Genomic DNA, 25,382 nt, shown 5'->3' on the forward strand with positions numbered 1-25,382 from the left:
CTAAATGTAGGAATACAAATGGTTATAGAGTAGTTGAAAGGTTTGTAACCACCAAACATGGTCTATTAAATAGATATTATTACAATAGGAGACATAGAGGTCAATGGGGAGTTAAAGTGAATAGATAGATACTCCATATAGCTCTTTGGCGGAAACCACAAAGCCACATAATTGTAATCTATAGATGGTTTTTCTGATGGAAGTATATATTTATATTTAATAGTGTTTTAGTTTTGTTGAATTGTCTCTTTATCAATTCTTGATTAGCTACATGTATATTCAGTTACAATTCATGGATAGTTGGTTCCTAAATGGAAGAGCATGATAATAACATATTACAGATTCTTAAGGGGGATTGAGTGAAAAAAAATAGGTTACTAATATTGTGGCCCCTTCTAACTGTGTTGAACACTATTGGGTTTTTCTAATGGGAAGTGTTGTTATTGTTTTTGGTTGTATATATGATAGAAAATGGTCTTGATTTGAGACACATATCTCTTAAATGAACCATTGGATTTCCTTCAAATTTGGATATGTTTTTTCCAATTCTAATTATGCCCATTGCCACTAGAGAAATTAAGAAGTCTTAATCTAGTTCAAAAGTTATGCATCTTAGGGTAAGAGTCTATCCAGAATAGAAGAATGTTAAATTGAATTATGTTTTGAAGGAACTAGTATGACGTGTCTAGAGAAAGATAGTTAGAAATGTATTGTTATTTTTGGAGTATAGGAGGATTGAGAACCTCTAATCCATGTTAGAAAATAATGATAGATGAATATGCAAATTTATGGATTGGATCAAACTCCCTTGCATCATAAGTGGTATCAGAGCTCAGAAGATTTTAAGCGTGTAGATGGGATCTACACTAGGTAGTATTGTGGTTTTTGTTTTGATTCTTGTTATGTATTTGTGATTGCAGATTTATTGTAGTTCACTCTATTGTGAGTTGGTGGACATAAAGGTCTACCAAAGACCATGAGATGGTCTTGTGTCTCAACAAGAGTCTTTAGGAGAGAGGCAAGAGGGGACTCCCAAGTGAGGGACAAAAGTAAGTTTGGAACCAGTAATGGAAGAGTGAATTTTGAATGGGAAAAGCACCATTGAAGGAAATAACATAACTCCATGGATGGGATTCAATTGATAGTGAAGAAGATGAAGCAACTGAGGCATTGATCTAGTAGAGGAGAAGACTTGTTTGTAGATTCCAACCAACACATTTTTGTGGGACATGGAAACATTTCAAGTTTGGCAGTATGGTGCAAGGGCACCACCTCCACCATAGAATTTGGATTAAGTCATGAGGAATTAATTATGTTATTTTAAAAGATCATAGGATCATGATGGAATTATTAATCTACATTATTGCATTCAGAAAGATATTTCATAATATTTGTAATCAAGATTCCAAACATAGGAATACAAATGGTCATAGAGTAGTTGAAAGGTTTGTAACCACCAAACATGGCCTATTAAATAGACATTAATGTAATAGCAAACATAGAGGTCAATAGGGAGTTGAAGTGAATAGATAGATACTCCATATAGCTCTCTGGCAGTAGCGAGAGAGCCATATAATCGTAATCTATAGAAGGTTTTTCTAATGGGAGCATATATTTATATTTAATAGTGTTTTAGTTTTGTTCAGTTTTCTCTTTAATAATTCTTGATTAGCTGCATGTGTATTCGGTTACAATTTATGGAAAGTTGGTTCCTAAATGGAAGAGCATGGCAATAACATGTTACAGATTCTTAAGGGGGACTGAGTGAAAGTAAATAGGTTGCTAATAAATTGGTCCCTTCTAACTATGTTGAAGATGATTGGGTTTTGCTAATGGGAAGTGTTATTGTTTTTGGTTGTATGTATGATAGAAAATGGTCTCGGTACGAGACACATATCTCTTAAATGAACTGTTGGATTTCTTTCAAATTTGGATATGTTTTTACAATGCTAATTACACCCATCATCAGTAGAGTGATTGAGAAGTTTTAATCTGATTCAAAAGTTATGCATCTCGGAGTAAGAGTCTATCCAGAATAGAAGAATGTTAAATTGAATTATGTTTCGAAGGAACCAGTATAGTGTGTCTAGAGAAGACAATTAGAAATGTATTTTTATTATTGGAGTATAGGAATATCAAGAGCCACTAATCTATGTTAGAAAATAATGATAGATGAATATGCAATTATGGATTGGATCAAACTCCCTTGCATCATAAATCTAGGTATTGTTAAATACTAGTTACTTGAGCAATCCAATCATTGCCAAATTAATCATTCTTTCTCCACTCATGCAGTGGTAGATAGTCTTGAATTGTTGCAATCTTGTGTTCAAAGGTAGAATAGATTGTGTTTTAGTTGTTCAATGGGGTCAATTGTGATTCATACTCATTTGTAGCTATGGAAGTTGTGAGTCAAAATCTAAGGAGGATGAAGCCAAGAAGACTGAATTTGATGATTTAAGTTAGTTTCAAATAGTACTTAGGTGAGCTCCTCAGGATGTAAAAAAGATATGCAAGAATATTAGAGGTTCAACAGGGCTCACAAGTTTTAAACATATAAAGTATAATACTTTAGATAGAAGTGGTAAAGAAAAAGTAGAGTAGGAAGTTTTGGATATGATGGTGAATTTTAAATACACACCAATAGAGATAGGTAAGGAATTTCTTGAAGAATTATATAATAAAATTGATTCTAAGAGGAAATGGGAATTAAGAACAGAAAGAAAAATAAGGGAAAATACATTATCCCAAACAATGCCTCACTCAGGCAAGACTCATATGTCTATAGCCTTGAGAAATTCTGCAAAGAAATTTGTGCCTAAGACAAGGGCTTATAAAATTTTGAGAAACAAAATTGAAGCTATTGTCCAGGAGAGAAAAATTATGTGGAAGAAAGATTTTGTGATAATGCCAACAACAATAGAAGAGGAAGAAAAAGTGATGAAGGGCGATCCACTTAATACCTTAAACACATAACATTAAAAAAAGAACAACAATCCGTGAGAAAAAATATTTGGGCTTCTTATTATCATTGCAAATATAGAATTACAAAATTCAGAATTACAATGTGCTAACCCACATGGGCACCTTCATTACAATAATATGCAAAAAAAAAAATGAACTGTCACCCAGAGTTGTCCTAGAAAATGTTTAGGCATTTCTTAAATAGGAAATTTTATGCTACTTGGAAAGGTTCTAGATACTCAAAATTAATACCTAGGGCCAACAGACCCTAAAAATACATATACAGTCGAGCAACTTTTTTTTTAAACATTTTTTTTGGAAGTTTTGGTTGGGCCAACTTTAGGAGGCCATAACTCTCGAACTGTTGCTCTGATTGGCTATTATAACTACTTTTCAGAATCCTTAGCTCTTGATCTATAGGTTCCAATCCATGTGCATGCCCATCTATCAAGTTTTTAGGCCTCATCCAAGCACATTTAGACCTTCAAAGATGAACCTAAATTTTTTATACCAAAATTGTAAACCAAAAATCCATAATAAATCCATGAATACTTATGATATGGAACTGAGCCTCAAATGGGAGGCTAATATATCTAAGATGAACATCCACTTCTAAAAATAGAACATTTCGAGCTTATATGATTGACTTACTAAGTAGAAAGCCTCCACATACATCAAATCTGCATTAAGACAACCCTTATTCAAACAATTGAAATGAAATATTTTTGGTTGATGTAAGATTTATCTTGTATCTAGGATGCTCCTACATCAAACACCTAGGGTAATTTGAGAAGTGACCCCATTACGTCTCAAGTATTAAGAGGAAAACCAAGATGGTTAACCTCCTCCCTTGCTAGTCATGATGAATCTTCTACTGACCTCCCTTTCCATTTGACTAGGTATTCTTCATACTTTTTCCAACATGACTATCCAATATCCCTCAATATCCTTTGTAGCCAAACTAGCTGTTGGAATACTCCATTGGGCTTCTACAACTTCATCCCCATCACCTCCTCCATAATACTCTGTCAAATCTAAAATGTTAAATACTGGTGAAATATTCAATTCAGTGGGCAACTCCACTTCATAGGAATTTATAGAATCATGCCTTTTCACTATCTTGCATAGTCCAAAATTCTTCATTTTTAACTTATTATATGTGCCTATTGAAAAATACTCCTTTCTCAAATGAACCATGACTTCATCTCTAATATGAAATTCTTTACACCTTTTCACATCCAACTTAGCCTTGTATTGTGTATTCATATTTATAATGTACTTCCTCACCTCCTCATGGATGTTCTTCAAATGTTCAACAAATTCTTCTGCTTTAACACTACTTATCTCTCCTTTGTCCAATTACCTCAGTTCAAGAGAATTTTTGGGACTGCTCCCATATATAATCTGGAATGGTGATTTATTAGTGTAAGAATTTTCCTTAGGGAAAAATTCATCCAAGACCAAGGAACTCAATCACAAGCACAATAGTAGACCAAAGGAGTATGATTAGCATAACAGTATAGTATTCAATTCAATGTTCTATACATACACACTAGGAGTGCCTAAATAGAAAGGCCTTTGGAATGCTTCTAGAATTCCTAGGATTCAACACACTAATAAGTCTTACAACCAAGCACATGTCGACTAGAAGTGGATTATCCTCCATTAAGCACAGGAGTAAGTGTGATGATGAGAGGATAAGCCTATAAAGGTGTATCATGTAAAATTATGTTGTAGACACCATGTGCTAAATTAAGAGTGTAAATAACTGTGTTGTCTATATGAAAAATTAGTTAAAAATGCAAACTCCAATGTTGTAGACACCATTTTTTGAATTAGAGTTTCTTACTCCAGTGTTGTCAACATGACAACTCATAAAAGTGCACAAACTCCTAAGTGTCTCACCTAAGAAATAATAAAATAATGCATTCACCTAAGTAAACTTAAGTAAAGTGTAAATAATAAATACTTATTTTTACCAACACCCCCCCTTAAGTGCAACTTAGGGGAATGCACTTAAGCTTATGAAAGCTAGGATGAAATGCATAATGGGTCTTGACTACTAGGCCATGCTAGGTACCCATGTACAAAGTGCAATGAAATCACTCATAAAGTGGACAAAGAGGGAAAAAAAATCATGGGAAAAACCCTCCCTCAAAAAGAGAGATGAAAAAACAAGATGCATGGATGGATGGAGTAATCAAGACCCCCCCATTATGACATACATCAGGTATATACAATAAAGAAGTGTGAGAAGAACACGATCCTAAAAGAGGAAAAGGTCCCCTCCATAAGAGAGAAGAAGGAGACAAGGTATTCCCCCCCCTAAATGTAGAGTGCCTATGAATGATAGTTGCTCCAATGTAGAAGCTGATCCATGACTGCTGAATAATGTTCCTCCCCTTTGGAAGAAACAATGGTAGAGGTACAAATGAGATGCTTCCCCTATGTGTAGAAAGAATCTCGATGATGAATGGTGTCTCTAAAACCTACTCAACTATCCTTGTGTTGGTGCTGATGGTTGCCCCTTCCAATACTACAAAAAAGACCGATTGCAGATCTAGCAAGGATGAATGTAGAACCTATCCCAAAGAACAATCTGTCTCTTCAAATGATAAAGAGACATCCTGCAACTATTGTTCATAAGGATACATAGTCATATCAACTTGTAAAGACTGATCATGTAGAGAATGGATAGGAGGGTCAGAGTGAGCCCTCGTGACAACTAAAGAAGGATATTCTTCATCAAAGAGAAGATATATATCATTAGTAATGTCTCCCAAATCTACTATGTGGGACTTCATGAGCAAACCTGAAATATCTGTCAAGAAGTCATTCACTAATGCTAGAACTGGAAAATAAGGTGTACCCTACAATGCTGGACCTATCACTATGGTAATAGATGAAGTATTCGCCTCAACAAGGAGAATGTGAATGCCATCAATGATGTCTCCCACATCTTCAATGTGAGACTCCACAAACAACCTTGCTATGTCTAGAAGGAAGTCGTCCCATGAAGCTGAAGTAGGAAGACATAATGTTTCTTGCTGCACTGAATCAGAAGCATTTGAGGCTGGAACTGGATTTGTATTAGCAATAGGAGCATCAGGAGATGTGGTTTCATCTAGAGTTGGAGGAACCATAGCTGAAGTGACTAATGATAGAATGTCTTCTAGAAAGGGAGGAATTGTGGGATCTCCATATTCTTTCCAAAGAGCCATCCAAATATCATAAGGGTGAATGAGCTTTTTAATGATAGGCCAACAATTAGAACTGATACTAAGTATAATGATATCCAAGAGTCTGTTAATAGGTGGCCATTCTTTACTGTTAGAGATCAGTTTGTTGGAACATAAATAAGGAAATACTTCCTTATGCTCACTTCTTAGATGATCAATAATTAAAGCACTCCATTTTTTATAGATCCTTTTTGTCAACAGGGATATACTTCATTGGAATGTGTGAAAAAAATCCTCCATGAGATCAATAAATGTATGCACCCCCCAAAATAAAAAAATAATCAATCAACCCCCCCTAATGTATGATTTGGCACTTAGTGCGATAGCCACATGCCAATTTAGGGCCTATTTCTGAAAGTAGTATTTCTATCCATAGAAGCTTATAATTTGATTGCAGATTTAGAAAGTAGCCAAAAAATTATGAACTTTAAAAAAAAATGGAACCTGATTATGTGTCCAAATGAGCCCGTACTAAGCATTTGAAGAGGCAAAATAGGATTTTCAAGTTGTAGATAAAATCAAGAACAAAGATGTCAAACTTCCTACATGAATGTGTAGATAATGAAATTCTACCCCCCAAAAAAAGAATTGCTCAAAAAAATGAGTCCGTATTAGGGAGATATCGTTGTTTGAAAATCACCTCTATTGTCATTTTTCTTGAATCGCTATCCTTGTGCCTAAAAAAATCAAATGGCTCTAGATTTGGCCTCAAATGTTTGATTTGGATGAAACAAATTCTGATTTGGGATTTTTTGACATTCCAAATGTGATGTAAATATCTAATTTGCACCAGCTTGCTTCAATTTTCACCTGCAAAAAAATCTCCACCTAGCCTGATGGCCAATTTTTTTTTGGAAAATAATGCAGATCCAAATTTTTTTGTAGAGATGTAGATGAAAAAGTGTAGATTTGAAAATTAAATGTATAGATCTGAAATGATCATAACAATTTCACAAATCGGGCCTTTGGGTTGTCCATTTGCAAAAAAAATTGTTACCTCAATTTTAACTATGGCCCAACATAAATGAGTTTATAGTCAATTCATCGAATCGACGCTCTGGATGTAATGGTGAGGTCTACTTTGGCTCTAGACACTTCCAATATCTACAAATTCTTTGGATCTAGGTCGAGGTGTTGAAGCAAGAATGGTCTTGAATGACTATGTGAAGAGAATCTCCCCAAGCTCTGATACCATGTAAAAAATTTTCTTAGGGAAAAATTCACCCAAGACCAAGGAACTCAAGCACAAGCACAATAGTAGACCAAAAGAGTATGATCATAATAACAATATAGTATTCAATTCAATGTTCTATACATACACACTAGGAGTGCTTGGATATAAAGGCCTCTGGAATGCTTCTAGAATGCCTAGGATTCAACACATTGATAAGTCTTACAACCAAGCACATGTCCACTGGAAGTGGATTATCCTCCATTAAGCACATGAGTAAGTGCGATGATGAGAGGATAAGCCTACAAAGGTGTAGCACATAAAATTATGTTCTAGATAGCATGTGCTAAATTAAGAGTGCAAATAATTGTGTTGTCTACATGACAACTCAGTTAATTATGCAAACTCTAGTGTTGTAGACACCATGTGCTGAGTTAGAGTTTCTTACTCTAGTGTTGTCAATATGAAAACTCATAAAAGTACACAAACTCCTAAGTGTCTCACCTATGAAATAATAAAATAATGCATTGACCTAAGTAAACTTAAGTAAAGTGTAAATAGTAAATACTTATTTACACCAACAATTAGTACTCCTATTTGTTAGATTGTGGTGACTGATCAGGAAAGTACTGTACATACTTCATAATTAGTGGGGTTTAGGGCATCGCCCCAAATTTTTTTTGGGTACTATTCGCCAATAATTTTGGTACTATTTTCCATTCATAGATTTGCCACTACAGTTATGGCTAATTATGGCCGACATGTTATAAAACTAAAGTGGTTTTATACTTGTATAAAAGGGTTTGGGGTTGAGTATTTTTCATTATGTTGTGGTGCAAAATTGGTTCTTGTGGTGGTATTGAGCTATAAGGGATTATGGATTGTAATCAAGTTATAATCACTGGATTGTAATAAGATCGGACTTGCTGTTTGGTGGATGTAGCCCAGGGATTGGGTGAACCACGTTAAATCTTGGTGCCTTGTGTTCATTTCTATGTGATCTATTATTTTCTGTTATTGGTTATATTTGCATGTAGTTTTTATTTCTGTCTGTAGTTTATCTTAACACTATTGATATAATTATCATATGCAACTTCTGCCTGTGGTAAAATCATATCCCATCCTTTGGTTTATTGCCAACTAAACATCTCAACAACTTTCCCAAACTGTGATTCACAATTTCTATCTATCCATCAGTTTGTGGATGATGTGATGAACTAAAATTCAAATCTATCTTCAATTTCTTCCACAATGTATGCTAGAAATACCCAAAAAATTTGGTATCTTGATCTAAAACTATACTCTTTGGAAAACCATGTAGTCTCACCACTTCTCTAAAAAACAACATGCTAGCATCACTAGTCTTGTTGCAGGGGATTAAATGTGCCATCTTTGAAAAAAATTAAACTGACACAAAATATAATCATGCCCTCACTGAGTCCTTGGTAATCCAAGAACAAAATCCATGCTAGCATCCTCCCATGACTTCTCTGGTACAGATATGTTGAAAAAGTATAGGAGTAACTAAGAGGCTAGGGGTGAATCAGTTACCACAATTTTTTTTTTCCAAAAATCGCTTTAATATGACAACACAATATAAAACCAATAACTTGTTGTAACTCAGTTAACATTGAATATACTACTATCACTCAGTTAGCATTGAAGATGCAAATCTTAAGATACTAAATGTGATCAACCTTTATTAACATAATTGCAAAAACATAAAAAAATAACATGAACACATGAGACAACAAGATTTAATATGGAAACTTAATTTGGAAAAACCACCAATTGCAACTAGTTACTATTTTTCACTCTTTTGAAGTGAGCCCTGTTAGGAGCCAACTTGATTAAAGGTTACAAAACACACTATTAGGTGTTATCTTGTTGAAGGATTTAATTCAACCTATGAGGAGTTTCCTTGTTAAAGGTCTTCAAATACTTCAATCTAGAAATGCCACCTTTTTAGAGGATTTGGAAAATAGTTGTTAGGCTAACTCTATTAGGATATATGATTCACTACTACAATTATTAGAGAGTAAAAATTACTTGACTTTATTGCTAATGCAACTATTTTTTCTTATTTCAAATCTCTATTATGGCTTGCATACTTGATCCTCCTTGATCATAATGTTCTTTGTAGCTCAATCAACTCAGATACTCTGATATCCTTCCAATTTGCTTCTTTAATTTATCTTCTTCAATACGATGCTTCTCATACTTAAATCCTCAACTTGGCCTTATATGAATAAACTTGTCAAGTCAACTTGAATATACTTTTAAAAAAATAATTTTTGTCCCTTAAGTCAGCTAGCATTAACCAATAAATCAATCAAACTCAATATGTTATCAGTCAGCTAACACATAATTGAGTACTTGGTCAACTTAGAGAAAGTATTTGTTAATTGACCCAACTTGGTCAATACTAATTTTGAACTAACTTTCCTTTGGTAACCAAGTGAACTTAGTCAACTCAGGATCCATGCCAACTTTCCTTTGGTAACCAAGTGACGTTGGTTAACACAAGATCTTCCTTCGATACTCAAGTGAGCTCGACAAGAACTAAATCTAAACTTGGTTATAACTAGAACACTCGACATACATAGGTAACTATCTTCAATGCTCGAGTGAGCTCAAAAATCACTGAATTTCTTAGTGAGGCTTGATATTTTGTGTAACATGAAAGACAACATACAATTGCATAATTATTTTCAACAATTTCCCTCTTTGGCATTGATGGCAACAAAACATGGCATAGTATAATGAAATTTTAGAGCAAAATAGAAGTAAGGATAATATCCTTAGTTTCATTCTAATTCTCATCCATGAGAACTCCTTGTGACATAAATCTCTTCCTCTAAAATGATTCTCTGATTTCTTTGACTACAATTTCTCCCTCTGACAACAAACTCTCCATTTTTACTGATACAAAATTTCTCAGATATGACAAAAAAATCTCCCTCTTTGACATCTCATGCCAAAGACTACAATCAATGTGTTTTTCATGTACCTGATGCACTGATTCATATGCAATTTGCTTTGACAATACTGCATCAACTTGTCTAATCTTCAAAGTTCTCGGTTGATGCATTACACAAATCTAATTATTGAGCTTCAGATAGGAGAATGACCCCTAGCTTACCTCTTAGATACAAAAATGCATCCTTAGGTAATGGCTTAGTGAACATGTCTACAATTTGTTCCTTTGTATTCACATATTCCAATCTTACCTCCTTTTCTTGCACTAATTCTCTTAGAAAATAATATTTTATTGCAATGTGCTTAGTCTTGGTATGCATCACAGGATTCTTGAAAATGTTAATTGCATTGGTGTTATCACATAAGAAAACTATTGGATCCTTGATTTCTTCCTTTATACCTACCATCAGTTGCTTGAACCAAATGATGTTAGAGCAATTAATTGTTATTTCAACATATTCTACTTCTACCATAGAGTAAGAGATCTAATTCTTCCTTTTTCTTTTTCAAGACACTAGCCTCTTTCCAAGAAAGAATGCTCCACCACTAGTGCTTTTCCTATCATCAATACTTCTTGGCCAATCAACATTAGTGAAGGATTATAATTCAAATTTGCCGACTTTCTTATACCACAAATCATAATCTTCAGTACCTTTTAGATACCTCATAATTCTTTTTATTTCCATCATATGGTTTTACTTTAGATTAGTAGAGAATCTTGCCACCATACCAATTGCTAATGCAATATCAAGTCTTGTGTGTACCACATACTAAAGTTTTCCAATCATTGATCTGTATGTAGGCTAATCTACCTCTTTGGAATCATCATTTTTGGAAAGCTTATGTCTAGTAGACATAGGTGGTCCAACTGGTTTGTAGTCTTCCATTCCAAATTTTTTCAATATCTCCTTGATGTTCTTTGATTGAGTAATGTAGATACCATCTTTCTTTTGTTGACTTTACAAGCCAACAATAAATTTACTCTCTTCAAAAATTGACATTTCAAATTCTTTACTCATCTCCTTAGAAAAAGATCTGCATAAATCATCATGTCCAGTGTATAATATATCATCTACAAATATTTCTACTAGCACTATCTTCCTATCTAGTCCTTCCTTGATGTATAGATTGTTGTTGTTATTTGTTCTTTGAAAACCAATATTTACTCAATGACTATGCTATCTTTCATGCTAAGCTCTAGGGGCTTGTTTGAGACTATATAAAGCTTTGTGTAGTCTACAAACCATATCCCTTTTTCTAGGATCTATGAAACCTTCAAGTTTCTCAATGTAGACTTCTTCTAGGATTCCATTCAAGAATGCTAACTTCAACTCCATCTAATATACTTTAAATTCTTTATGAGCAGCATAAGAAAGTAGTGTTTTAACACCTACTAGTCTTGCAATAGGAGAAAAAGTCTCTCCATAATCAATACATTCTTCTTGAGCATAACCTTTGAAAACTAACCTTGCTTTGTTTCTTGAAACTTCTCCATTCTCATTCAACTTGAATCTAAATACCCATTTTGTGCCAATTACATTTTTGTTCTTGGGTCTAGGAACAAGAGTCCAAGTTTTGTTCCTTTCAATTTGATCAATCTCTTCATTCATTGCCTCAATCCAGCTTTCATTTTCTAATACATCTTTAATAGTTCTAGGTTCAAACTCAATAAGAATTCAACATGTACCTTTTAATTTGTTCCTTGTCATTTAGCCTTTGGATTGATCTCCAATGATTTTCTCGGGTGCATGATGCCTTTTGAAATATCTAGCAAGTGCATGTACCTTATTTCTAAATTTAATTGGTTCAACATGCTCAAAGTAATCTTCTGAATCATGCTCATGTCCCACAATCTATAACTTAGGTCCATTAGACTATTACTTAGTTTAATGAAACCTAGGTCCTTTTGACTATGACTTGGGTCCTTCAGATTGTGACTCAGGTTGCATTGGTTACAATTGGGGTGGTGAAGACTACTGATTGCCAATTGCATTTTCTTGAACTTTAGGTAAAGTACAAGATTCATAGTAAACAAAGTTTCTATAGTTTTTAGGGTCTTTTCTACTTTGCTCTGCACTCTTTTCAGCAAACTCATCAATTTTTACATGTTCACTTTCTATGACTTTGTGAGGAGAAAGATTAAAACATTTATATGCTTTGCTCTTGTTGGAGTATCCCAAGAATATTCCTTCATCACTTTTCACATCAAAATTTCCTTTCCTGGATTCCTTCAAGATATAACATTTGCTTCCAAATACTTTGAAATAATGGACATTAGGTTTTCAGCCATACCATAATTCATAAGGTGTTTGATCTGATTCCTTCTTCAGCTGAACTCAGATCAAGGTATGAACTGTTGTGTTGATTGTTTCCTTCTAATGTTTAATTAAAACATTTTTCTTTATCATTAGTATCCTTGCACAATCCATAATGAGTCTATTTCTTCTTTCTACTATGTTGTTCTGTTGAGGTGTACTAGGTGAAAATACCTATCTTTTGACTCCTCTTTCATTGGAGAATTCATTTGAGATAAATTCACCTCCTCTATTTGACCTTAGACACTTTAATTTCTTTCCTGTTTCTTTCTCTACTCTAGCTAGATACCACTTGATTTTTTCAAATGCTTTAGATTTATATTTTAGATACATAACTGTCATCATCCTAGAATAATCATCAACAAATAAAATAAAGTACTTATCTCCATAGTAGCTTTCTATGCCAATGGGTCCACAAAGATCTATATGAACCAACTCCAAAACTTCTTTAGAATGATAATTCTTTCTCTTGAAACTTATCTTTCCCATCTTCCCAGTTTGACAAATTTTGCACATGCACATATCAGGTTTTGTTAGAATAGGAATGCCTCTCACTCTTTTGTTCTTGCTTATGTTGACCAGGTTATCAAAATTCACATGACATAACCTTTTATGCCATAACAAACTTTCCTCTACTTGAGATATGAAACATGAACTTTCATTTAGATCTAGATAGAATAGATTACCTTTTGTTTGATTTCTAATCCCAACTAGATTTCCTTTCCCATCCAGAAAATTGTTCTTTCCATTCATGAATTCTACCTTGAATCCAATGTTTTTCAACTATGCCACACTAAGTAGATTGTGTTTCAATCCTTCAACCCAATAAGCATTTTCACATATGAGTTCATTAGTCAATGTAATGTAACCTTTTCATTTCACATAACAAGGTTCATCATTTCCAAATTTGACACTCCCACCATCATAGTGTTCCAAGTGCTCAAATTTAGATTTATCACTATTCATGTAGTGAGAAAAACCACTATCAATTATACATGTATCGTTGTTGCTAATATGAGAAATGAGGGCCATCTTATCACTTTCATCATCTGATTCATGTTTTACAACAATATAAACCATTTCATCTTCATCACTACTATCAAAATCTTTAGCCATGTAACAAGATTTCTTACCTTTATCCTTGTAGTCTTTGTAGCTTTTGAAATATTTCTTGCCTTTGTACTTGTCATGCTTCTTTTCTTCTTTTCCTTTTTTTTTAGACACCTTACAACAATGTGACCAACTTCTTTGCAAGAAATATAGATTAGAGGTATTTTATCTTTGTACTTTCCTTTGCCATTAGGGAATCTTCTTACAAGAAGGGCTTTAATGAATTCAAGGTTATCATTAGAATTTTCTTCATCTTCACTGTCATAATTTTTGGTTTTGGATTTTCCACCTTTCTTCTTGAGTAATATCTTAGCTTGAAATGTAGACTCAATGCTACTAGGGTTAGGAACATAATTATCAAAGTTATCTAACTCAAAGATTGTCAACCTTTCCACTAGTGCATCCAAAGTTATATCATTTTTAGGATAACATCTCATCTCTTGAATAACTAACACTCTAATTACATAAACATGAAGACGAGTTCTGAGTACCTTGATGACTACTTTCACATCATCTATTTTTCCTCTCAAGGCTCTGATTACACTTAGAATTTATTTGATTCTTTCACTGTATTGTGTAATGTTTTCATCCTCTCTCATCTTCATCTAATCAAATTGACCTCTTATACTTTCTTCCTTAGCTCTCCTTACCCTTTCATCTCCTCCATATATCTTTCAGCTTGTTCCATATTTCATGAGTAGTAGCACAATCTTTGACTTCATCAAATTCAACATAATTAAGAGTAGAGGCAATGTCAATTATCATTATATTATGATTCTTCTTTCCACAATTTGATCCATGGACAAAGGTCCATCAGGTGCCACATACTTGTTATATAGATATTTTAGGCCCATATCTCCAATAGTTGCCAAATGTAGCTTCATGAGTTCTTGCCATGCTTGGAAGTTGTCTTTGTTCAACTTAGGAATCTACCTTCTATAAGACATCTTTGATCTTTAGCTTAGGTCCTTGAAACCTTATTTAAGTACCAATTTATTTAATATTGATTTTTAGAAATGGAAAGGAGTAACTAAGAGGAAAGGGGTGAAACAGTTACCACAAAAACAAATCCAATAGTCCCTTTAAGATGTCAACATAATTAAAAAAATAACTTGCTATAACTCAGTTAAAATTGAATATACTACTGTCACTCAGTTAGCACTAAACATGTAGATCTTAAGATATTAAATGTGATTAGCTTTTATTAACTTATTTTCAAAAACATTAAGAAAATAACATGAACACATGAAACACCAAGATTTATCATGGAAACCCAATTTGGGAAAACCACCAATTGCAACTGGGTACTATTTTTCACTCTTCTGAAGTGAACCTTATTAGGAGCCAACTTAGTTAAAGGTTACAAAAAAAACTGTTAGGTGTGAAACTATTAAATGATTTAATTCACCCTATTAGGAGTGGCCTTGTTAGAGGTCTTCAAATACTTCAATCTAGAAATGCCACCTTTTTAGAGGATTTGAAAAATAGTTGTTAGGATAACTCTGTTAGGAGATTTGATTCACTGCTACAATTATTAGAGAGTAACAATGAATTAACTTGATTGCTAATGCAACTATTTTTTAAAATTTCATATCTCTATCCTAGCTTGAATACATGACCCTCCTTGATTGGAATGTTCTTTGCAACTTGGTCAACTTAGATACTGATATCCTTCTAATTTGCTTCTTTAATTTATCTTCTTCAATCTCATGCTTCTCACACATCAATCCTCAACTTAACCTTATACTTACATGACTAAACTTGTCAAGTCAGCTTGAATATACTTTTAAACAAATAATTTTCATCCCTTAAGTCAGCTAGCATTAACTAATAAATTAATCAAACTCAATATGATATCAGTCGGCTGACAACACTACTACATTTGATCTTATTTTTCGACCAAAATTTTTTACCATCAATTAAAAAGGTTTACGTTGGTCAGATTGGAGAAGGAAAAATCCTCCTTTAAAAAATCTAAGCCCGTGTTGGTCAAAATTTCAACCAACATGGGCTTAACTTCAACATGAAAAAACATTTTTGATTTCATTGATGTTTGAGCACGCGAAGGAGCTGGAGCTGTGTAAGGGTTTTCTTCTGCATTGTGACAGGAAAAGATATGAAGTGGCAGTCCATCTTTTCAGATCCTGAATCCCATCCAATAGTTTAAGAAAGAGTTTCCCCTACCTCTCATTCCTCCTTTCCTACTCGTCAAACCATTTCAATCCTTGACTGGTGCTCGCTATCGATGAGAAGATTGATCAGGGAAGGAGGGAGACAATGATATGATTGGCAGGTAACAAGATTTCTTGTCCCTGGCTTGACACTGCTTGTGCATCTCCACCTAAATCTTGGAGGTGGCCATATTTTGGGAGCCCAAGCATATGGATTGCTGCACTCAAGATTGGTTCATTATTATTCTTGTTAATTTTCTTTATGATTTTTTATAGTGCTTATTAATATTATTTTTCAAATATATTAAATTCCTTCATATTCGTACAATAGCCAAATCATGTATAGTATATCAAATGAAATTTTGAATATGCCCTTGCATTTGTTTTCAGTCCACATCTTTCATTTTATTTATCTACTGTGTGCAAAGCTCTTCAAATTAAGGAAAATGTAGACTTTACAATATTTTTGTTTTTGAAGTAAACCCTCATTTTGGGTTTTATTCAAAATTCATGTATGAATCCAACCTCCAATATATATTGTGTTATGGAATGATATTTTTTAATGCAGTTAGCATATCGCCTAACAATTCTGTCTTGTAACCAAAAAAATGATAATCCAAATTGATTTGGGAGCTATAGAGCATAAATTGTGTTATGGAATGACATTTACAATCATAGCAAGAGAATTACCTAATGGTTCAATTTTGCACCCAGAAACATGGTACTCCAAACTATTTTTGTAGATCTCAGGCATAGATTTTATGTCATGGAATGGCATTTCCACTTATAGCTAGATTATCTAAGTTCCATCTTGCAACCAGAAACATGACACTCCAAATTTTTTTGGGAGCTATCATTCATATGTTTTGTGTTAGGGAATGACATTTCTAATTACAGCAATAGTATCACCTAAAGGCTAATAGCTCTACCTTACAACCAAAAACATGGTAGCCCAAATTGTTTTAGGAACTCAAATGCATAAATTGTGCTATGGAACTCTTAACCAGTATGAAGTGGACCACAATCTAGCTAATCAAGATTAGGCCATCAGTAGTTCACTTTTTAAAGAGTCATTGGCCTTATTGGAAAGCAACTTAATTGCACATTTGATTCTATAATTAGCTACTAGTTTAAGCCTTTATTTCATTGGATTTCATATAACAATTTGGTTGTACTTACAGTGTAAAATCCTCAAATTCACATAATCAAGAATGTCAAAAACATATTTCAATTTTATTTACAAATATGTTGTCCACTAAAAATGTAGCATTAATATTGAAATTTCCAAATGTAGTTGTCCATACAATCTAAAATGTCAACCATAGCAGCCTTTTACTTTCATTTATATTTGGAGAAGTGATAAATACAAAAACCCTTTTCTCCAAATTTAAATTAGCATATACAGATTATAAATAAGGAATAATGTGATTATTTTCCTAGTTCAGTCCTTTGCCACAACTACTTTCCTTTGCCCCAAATTACATTTCCCCTGTAGGCAAGACATTTGTGGTACTCGACCTAACAACTGTAGGAGCATTACAACTTCTCAAGAATTTGGGTTATGGAAAAATTGTCATATAATAATCTTACTCTCTCAAATTCATTTTTGTTTAGAAGACACACTTCTAAATTCTTTAGAAATGGTTCAACATTTTGTAATCTACAAAACTTTGGTAGCTTTGATAGTGCATCTCCTTGTTTTGAAATAAATCCCTATAGCATAACTTTCATCATTACTTCAACAAGCCGAACTCATTGCACAACTACTAGTAACTGAGTGTTCTTAAACACATCATGCATAGGCATTATTAATAGTGATCACAGGGTCTTTACTTACAACAAAAATTTCATCATTCATTTTTCTGTTTCATTATTCCTATAGAATTAGTATAAGCATTAGGCCTAGAGTCATTTCTCATCTACACACCACAACTTCTACAAACCTATCTTGTGGAGCTCCTGTTACAACCAATTCAACATTTTTCCTTTTATTTCTTTCATTTCACTGATAATCATTAACATTCAATGCAAGAGATTCAAGATGACTTTTGTGATCATCCATATCATACATCCTTTGCTTTTAATTTTATCTTTTCTTTCGGGCATTTCCAAATAATTTATAGAATTATTACTTTGAATTTGCAACATTACATTCTTCTAACCCTGCAAACTATCATCACTCATCCTAACATTTTCCATCAAAATAGATTTAGGATATCACTGCTTCCTACTTCTTCATCCTTACGCTTGAACTCCCTACATGCAAGCCTAGGGTGAAGAATAGTAGGGGTAGAAAAGCACTGGGCCAACATAGTTGAATCTGCCCCCCACAACCTCAACTATTGAACTCAATTTGTAACTCACCACTCCCTCTGTATTCACGCATTGAAAACTATGGAATAAGAGTTCCATTGAAATCTACAAACGAATCTCCAGAGAGCAACCTCTAATTTGCAAAACAAGCTATTTAAAGGTATGCTTATTTTGATTCTTTCTAATTTGTTTTTCCAAAATATTCTTATGAGGGTTGATTGATCCTCATAATTCAGATATTCAAAATAGTTATTCCTCAAACTCTAACATTAAGCTATATTACAATGCATTATAATCTATTATCCCAATGTGATCTTAGATTGATTGACATGTATCCTCATTTTATTCTTTTCTTTTTGTACATAGATGCACGTATCTGAAAGATGTAATACAAGGTTAGGGAGTTGGATCATTTGAAGAATTCTTTACCCCTTTAAATTGACAAATTACTCTTATGAATCATTTGAAGAGGACACTGAATTGCTTATGATCATCTAAGGTTTGAAATCGAGCCATCCAGATTATGTTTTTTGACTAAATCCTAGACTACATATTGTTATTAAATTATCATAATGTCATGCATCTAGGTTTGAACCTTAGTGATTTTGATGATTAATCTGTCAAATTACAATTTACCGTTAAACTAAACCATAGCTACAATCCATGGCAGTGGCTAAATTTTTAAAAAATCTGTTTACCCTTTGTAAAATTAAATCTCTATTACCTTAACTAGTCTTCACTCTTAGTCAACTATGGGTTAAATTGCAATTGGGTTTTCCTTTCCCATCTTTGTTTGTTTGCAAGTCTGTGTTTTCTTTAATTTTAGAACATTTCCATCTGAATGACACTGATGGCTTTAACTAGGAAGTCAAATATTTTAAAATTTAATTAGATCTACCTCTTAACAATTCCTTAAACTAGGCTTATGGTTAAAAAATAAAATATATCCAACAGGCTAACACATGCCTGAACTATTACTAAGGTGATACATCCAACATTTAAACACAATGCAATGGACTTTAAATGATTATCAACACAACACAATGTTAGCCATAGAGGATTTACCTAGCTTATCTCAATTAGCAACCCCAAAGATGTGGAGTAGAAGAATTTGTAGCTACCATCACTTGGGAGTTGTAGTGGATGATGTCAACATGTAATCTAGAGTCTACACTTTATACCCCCTCTATCCATGTTTTGGCTTACCCAAACCTCCACCTCAATCCATAGGGTAATTCAACAGCACTAGTATTCTTCTTAAAATATACCATTACATAAAAATTCAAGCACTACTACATTTGAACTTATTTTTCGACCATCAATTAAAAAGGTTTATGTTGGTCGGATTGGAGAAGGAAAAAATCCTCTTTTTAAAAATCTAAGCCCGTGTTGGTCGAAATTTCGACCAACACGAGCTTAACTTCAACATGGATTTTTTTTTTTGATTTCATTGATGTTTGAGTGCGCGAAGGAGTTGGAGCTATGTAAAGGTTTTCTTCTACATTGTTTTCTTTTGTGTAACACTTGAATCCTCAGTCAATGCTTGGGCCAATGATTTCTCTACGAATAAAAATGCTTTGTGGATTGAAATTTTCTTTCCCTCTCTCCTCAAACTAATTTTGGGAGGTTCCTTTACTTGGATTGCATGGGTGGTGTTTGATAGTGACAAGTTAAAGGAGTGGGGAAAAGCTAACACTAGTACATTTGCACTTGTTTTTCTACCAAAATTTTTGACCAAAGCTATAATTCCTTCTTTTATTTTCTTTTCATTCCTACGTTGGTCGAAAATAAAAAATTCTGTTGCTGATTTGGTCAAAATTTTGACCAACCTATGTATTCTTAAGTTGAATTTCGACCAACTCAATGTTATAACAAAAAAAAAAAGTTTCATTCATTCACGAGTTAAAAATAAAAAATTTCATTCATTTATGGGTAATGCATTTCCTCACGCACCTATTTATGCTGACTACTAGGATTCCTTGAGCTTTGCCGCTAGCAAGGGCTTTCCATAGACCTACCTACTTACCGCATGAGTGAGCACCTAGGTGAAGTGTAAGTTGGTTCATAGCCACACAACAAGCCACGAGTCATTGCTTTCTATTTTGTTTGGCTAAGTCATGCACCACAATGCCCTTTCTGATAATGCTTGCATTGTTGGCTACAAACGACACAAGAAGTAGACAATGATAGATTGGAGAAGAGGTTTAAATTTGTGACATTGCTCGACTGGTGCCAAATTGGTATTTCTCCATTCTCCTTTTATTAGGGTTTCAACTTATGTGCAGTTGCCTGCATCTTTAGACACTCTCCAAATGTAGTTGTTTCAGGAATTACCATATATTCTAATACAAATCATTTCAAAAATGCTTGTTTAAGCCATGAATATGGGATGAATTTATTATATCCTAAGAATTTGATTTGTAATGGCTATATGGTGCCTCAAATTTTCTTGCGGCTCATCAAAAAATACTGTTCCAAGGAAACATTTTGGTAGAATAAGTGATAGGAAAAAGCTATGATTAAAAATGCATTTGCACATCTAATTTATTCTAACCAAAAACATTCTTAAGCAGAAAAAAAAGGATGAAGGATCAAGAACCTCTTCATGAGCCAAAAAGGTCTCTATTCAAATCAGTATGCATGTTCGTGCTAATTTCTTCACTAGTCTATAAATGATTTTTAATTTTTAATCTCCAAGATAACCATGAACTAAATGAAATCACCAACATCCAAATCCTTCAGGTTAATTTAAGTGTGTGGAATCCTTAATGCTCAATTGAAGTGTGTGGTTTCCCTTATAGATCTATCTCTCTATATTAAAAGGAGAGAAAACTATTTGTATTAGATATCCATATCACAAAACTACCATATTTTTCTCAGTGTATATAGTTCCCTTTGGATAGTTCTGCCTCATTTCGAGGAAACTATACTCAAATGTTAATTTGTTTCTTGGATCAATTTTGTGATAGTTTTTAGCATCAATGTTTTGGATCATCCTACATGATCTATCAACATTACTCTCCTGTATCCTGATGATGGATCATGTAGTATGATCCAAAATGTTGATGCTAAAAACTGTCAGACAATTTATCCCAGAAACAAATTAGCATTTAACATGGATTGTGAAGATTTGGTAGACTTACCTATATTTAAGTCATGTCAATTATTTATGATACATTCTTGGACATTTATTATCATGGAATTTTCTTCTACATAAACGAGATAGGAAAACATGGCTTCATGCCAAGCAAATCTTCATGCTAAATCTCATTGTGATGATAAAATAGAAAATGTCAGTGTACTTCAACCATGAACTTTACATTGGTTAGCATGGACACTAAATAGAAAGCAAGCACAAATTAGTAATATATGCATACTTTTGATTTGTATATTTAGCAAATAAGAAAAGGACATAGATTAAATATGAGGGGTTCCAAGTAGGCTGGTTAATACCAGTCTCTTTCTAATTTATTCCTCTGATATAAAACTTTAGGAATACTCAAAAAATTGTTCCTTCCTGGTATCTAATTAAATATCTTCACATTAGTTCAGAAGCCCTAGGTCTGAAACTAAATACATGCATGCTGAAGAAGTTATAAAAAAATTAGATAGAACTCAACATATCTTAGGAAATTAAAATATACATCAATCTGGTATATTTGAAACAGGATTGAAGCATTTCAAAAACCTCTGTAACTGCTCCTCTAAAACCTCACACTTGGTAATGGCATCTTTGCATTGCATGCACTCCTTCTGAAGCTCTAGCTCCAAAGCATCCACTTTTTCAGACAACCCTTTCATCTCAGTTTCTGTTGCCTTGAATTGAGATTTAATATCTGATTTGTGTGAAATCATGGCTGCTAGTTCATTCTCTAATAACTACTTTGATTCCTTAGTAGATTCAAGCTGCATTTGCAAATTTTCCAGCATTTGTTTCGATTTAGTATGTTGACTTTCTGTGTGTTCAAGTTTCTCTTTAGTTGCAGCTAGGACTACCTTTTAGATTAGCATTGTCACTCTTCAAATGCGTAAGTTGTTCCTCCAACTCTATAACTTGATGCTGGGTGTGATCAAGCTTCTCTTTTGTTACAGTGAAGACTCCTTCTAAATTAGCATCCTCACTCTTGAGACGTATGAGCTCCTCTTTTAACTCAATAATCTGATACAATGTGTGTCCAAGATCCTCTTTGGTTGCAGCCAAGACTGTTTCTAGATTTGCATTCTCACTCTTGAAGAACATAAGCTCCTCTTCTAACTCTCCAATTCTACTTACCTAGGCCTTCAACTCAGATTCCAAAGATGTTTTTTCTACTTGAATGCTGTTAAGCTTCCTAATTATGTATAAATTGCCACCAGCTGGTTGAAAGCGTAGGCTATTAGCCTTTTCTTCTCCTGAAAGATCCTGAGCATTTTCTTGTCTTGTGAAATTATTTGTACTAATTGAATTACAAAAAAACTAGACTGCATCAGGTTGGGCAATTGGTTGCCAAAATCTATGGCTTCATTTGGAAGATTTCACTGAAACCAAGAGCAAACATTTTCCTAAATTGAGATAACAAAGATATTAGTTCAACAATTAACTTTGTAATGTTTTCTTTGCACTACGAAAAGTAATCCACTAATTGAGAAAACTCCTAAATTCTAAAAACTAGTTTATCAGTATCTGATGATTTAAATTTTTGAGTCTTTTTAGGTCTTGGTCTATAGATTGTAAGAAATTAATGACGTTGACAATAGAAGTTGCAAACTCTACATCAATAGAACTAATTCTAATCCCAGTATCAAAATGAGAAGTGAAGTTAGCTTTCACAGAAGACCAGATATGTGTTTGAGAATCTCTAGTAATTTTAGCATCTATTGCCATGGCATATTTGACCTCATCTAGTATTTTGTGCAGGTCTGCACCCTCAACATCAATAGCAAGGATCATATCATGCTTTTCTTTGAGACTAACTAGGGCAGATTCATTCCAAGTGTTTCTAGCTTGTAGAACAATTAAATTTTCTTGTAAATGGTTCATTTTTTTTAACAACACAGAGCATTCTTGATTGACAGTTTGAAGCTTTGATTCTTTTTGTGCAAGAGCTTCTTCTAAGAAAGCTCTATCTTCTTGATTAGATGAAATATCAAAACTTCCTAAAACATTCTTGTCAGTTATTTCATCTAAATTTCCTACTTCTGCTTGATCCAATCTAGTTGAATCCATGGAAGCCAATCTCTCCATTTCAAGGAAATCATCCATCAAATCTACCTTGGACACATCACTGAGCTTCTTAGCTTTGACAATGACCTTTTCTCTTTTGATACGATCCAGCTTTGTGATCAATGTTATAGCCCATGACTCTGCACTAGGGTCACCATCATTCCTGTCCTTAGAAATGGAAGATAAGCTTGGTGGATTTCTTGTGCTTTCATTTCTTGATCCTTCCAAATGCAACTCAAGTGAAGGTTTTCCTTGCCTTCACCTCAAAGATTCCAACTATAGTTTAATAACGAAGAGTTTGGCAACTGTTCTAGCACACATGACTCTAGAAGCCTTAAGCTCACCATTTTTCTTTGAGAGAGCATCTTGTTCTCTTCTTCTATTGTCGACACTTTTCCTGTATGGTATTTAGTTTCTTTCTGAGAATATTCTTTGTGTCTATCTTTTAATGTCTTTACTGAAGAATGTGGTGAACCAGCACCCTTAGTTAGTGACTTCCTCAATTTGATATCCCCAAACTTCCTTCCAGCAGTATCTACTTCAATTTTCATTTGAGCTAGTGTAGTAGGCCCTGGTAATCATTCTTTAAGCATACCTCTTAGCCTCTAACACTTAGCCTCTAACTTGGTAACTTTCTTAACTATTTCTATTTGCTGCTTGCTAGTAGCATGGGCAGATTTCTTAGTAATATCCCTTTCATCAATTATTATACCTAGTTCTTTGTTAAGCGCATGAAGTTTATATTTGAGGCCAACATTCTCACTTTCTAACATCTCAAGTTTAGTTTGAAGAACTTTAGCCTTAGACTCAACTTAGTTTCTGGCTTCTTGCAAATCAGATAATGCTTTTGAATTTTCCTAAAGAGATGTGGATGCTGCATTACTTCTTGCTTCTACCTCATTTAGCAGTTGCTCCAGTTCTACTATTCTAGAATCAAGCTCACATTTTGGTTTGTCCCATTCTCTAGTCTTTTTCACCATAGCCTCGTGAAGCTTCTGTTCTTGTTCCTCTCTTGAACTCCTAAGCTCTTGTGAAATTACCTAATTGAGTGTCTATATTTTTTTAAATCAAATAATATTTGAGGATTCATGATGAAGAAACTCTAAAATTAGTGCTCAATATTTTGATTCTATCACAACTTTTTGTTTAGCATGTTTAACAAGAGTCCAAACGTTATTGCATTAGGAGAGGAAGTATTTGATTTTATAAAAGTTTGTTTACACTGTATTTATTAATCAAATAAAATATGGGAATTTCCTCTGTACAGATTCATTAGTACTAATTCAGAGGATTTCACAACTAAAGCCTGCCCCAGGCAATTCTCAAGTGCCATAGTCAAGCTTTGAGACTGTCAAGAGAGGTAAAGGGCAACCTAAACAAAAATCTTCTGGTTGTGGGAAGGATTAGTCCAGGGTGGTGGATTGTTATGGAAGGGATAATCTCAAAGTGTTGAAGGAAAATTCATTGGGACCAAAGTTAAGGTGTGAGTATTTGTCTCCTGTAAGATCTTTCCCAAGTAAGAAAACCTATTGATTGTGTCTTTGTCTCCACCAAAAGAAAATCCAAACTCTATAACCCATTAAACATAAGAGGCCCAAACTTACATTGAATGAGACTACTACTTTATGTTTTCTAGAGTCTCTAGCTGGTACCATACCTATAAAAGAGCCATTTAGCTAAGGAAATCAAATAAAGATTGAAAAGATTGAAGAAGCAGAAATAACCTCACCTTCTCATGAATTCACTGTAAAAGCCATGTGTGCTAGAGACTCCCCAAGACAATTCTGTACAATACCTCCAAATAACAGAGGATTTCCTTTGATACTAGCAAATTCCAAACACCCAAACCCCAAAACCAACACTTCAATCTAATTATCAGTTATATTTTAATGCAAAAACGCTTTCATATGTGAAACA

Source organism: Cupressus sempervirens, chromosome 3, assembly GCF_028749045.1.
Source record: "Cupressus sempervirens isolate cs-2001-9-10 chromosome 3, ASM2874904v1, whole genome shotgun sequence".
NCBI lineage: Eukaryota > Viridiplantae > Streptophyta > Pinopsida > Cupressales > Cupressaceae > Cupressus > Cupressus sempervirens.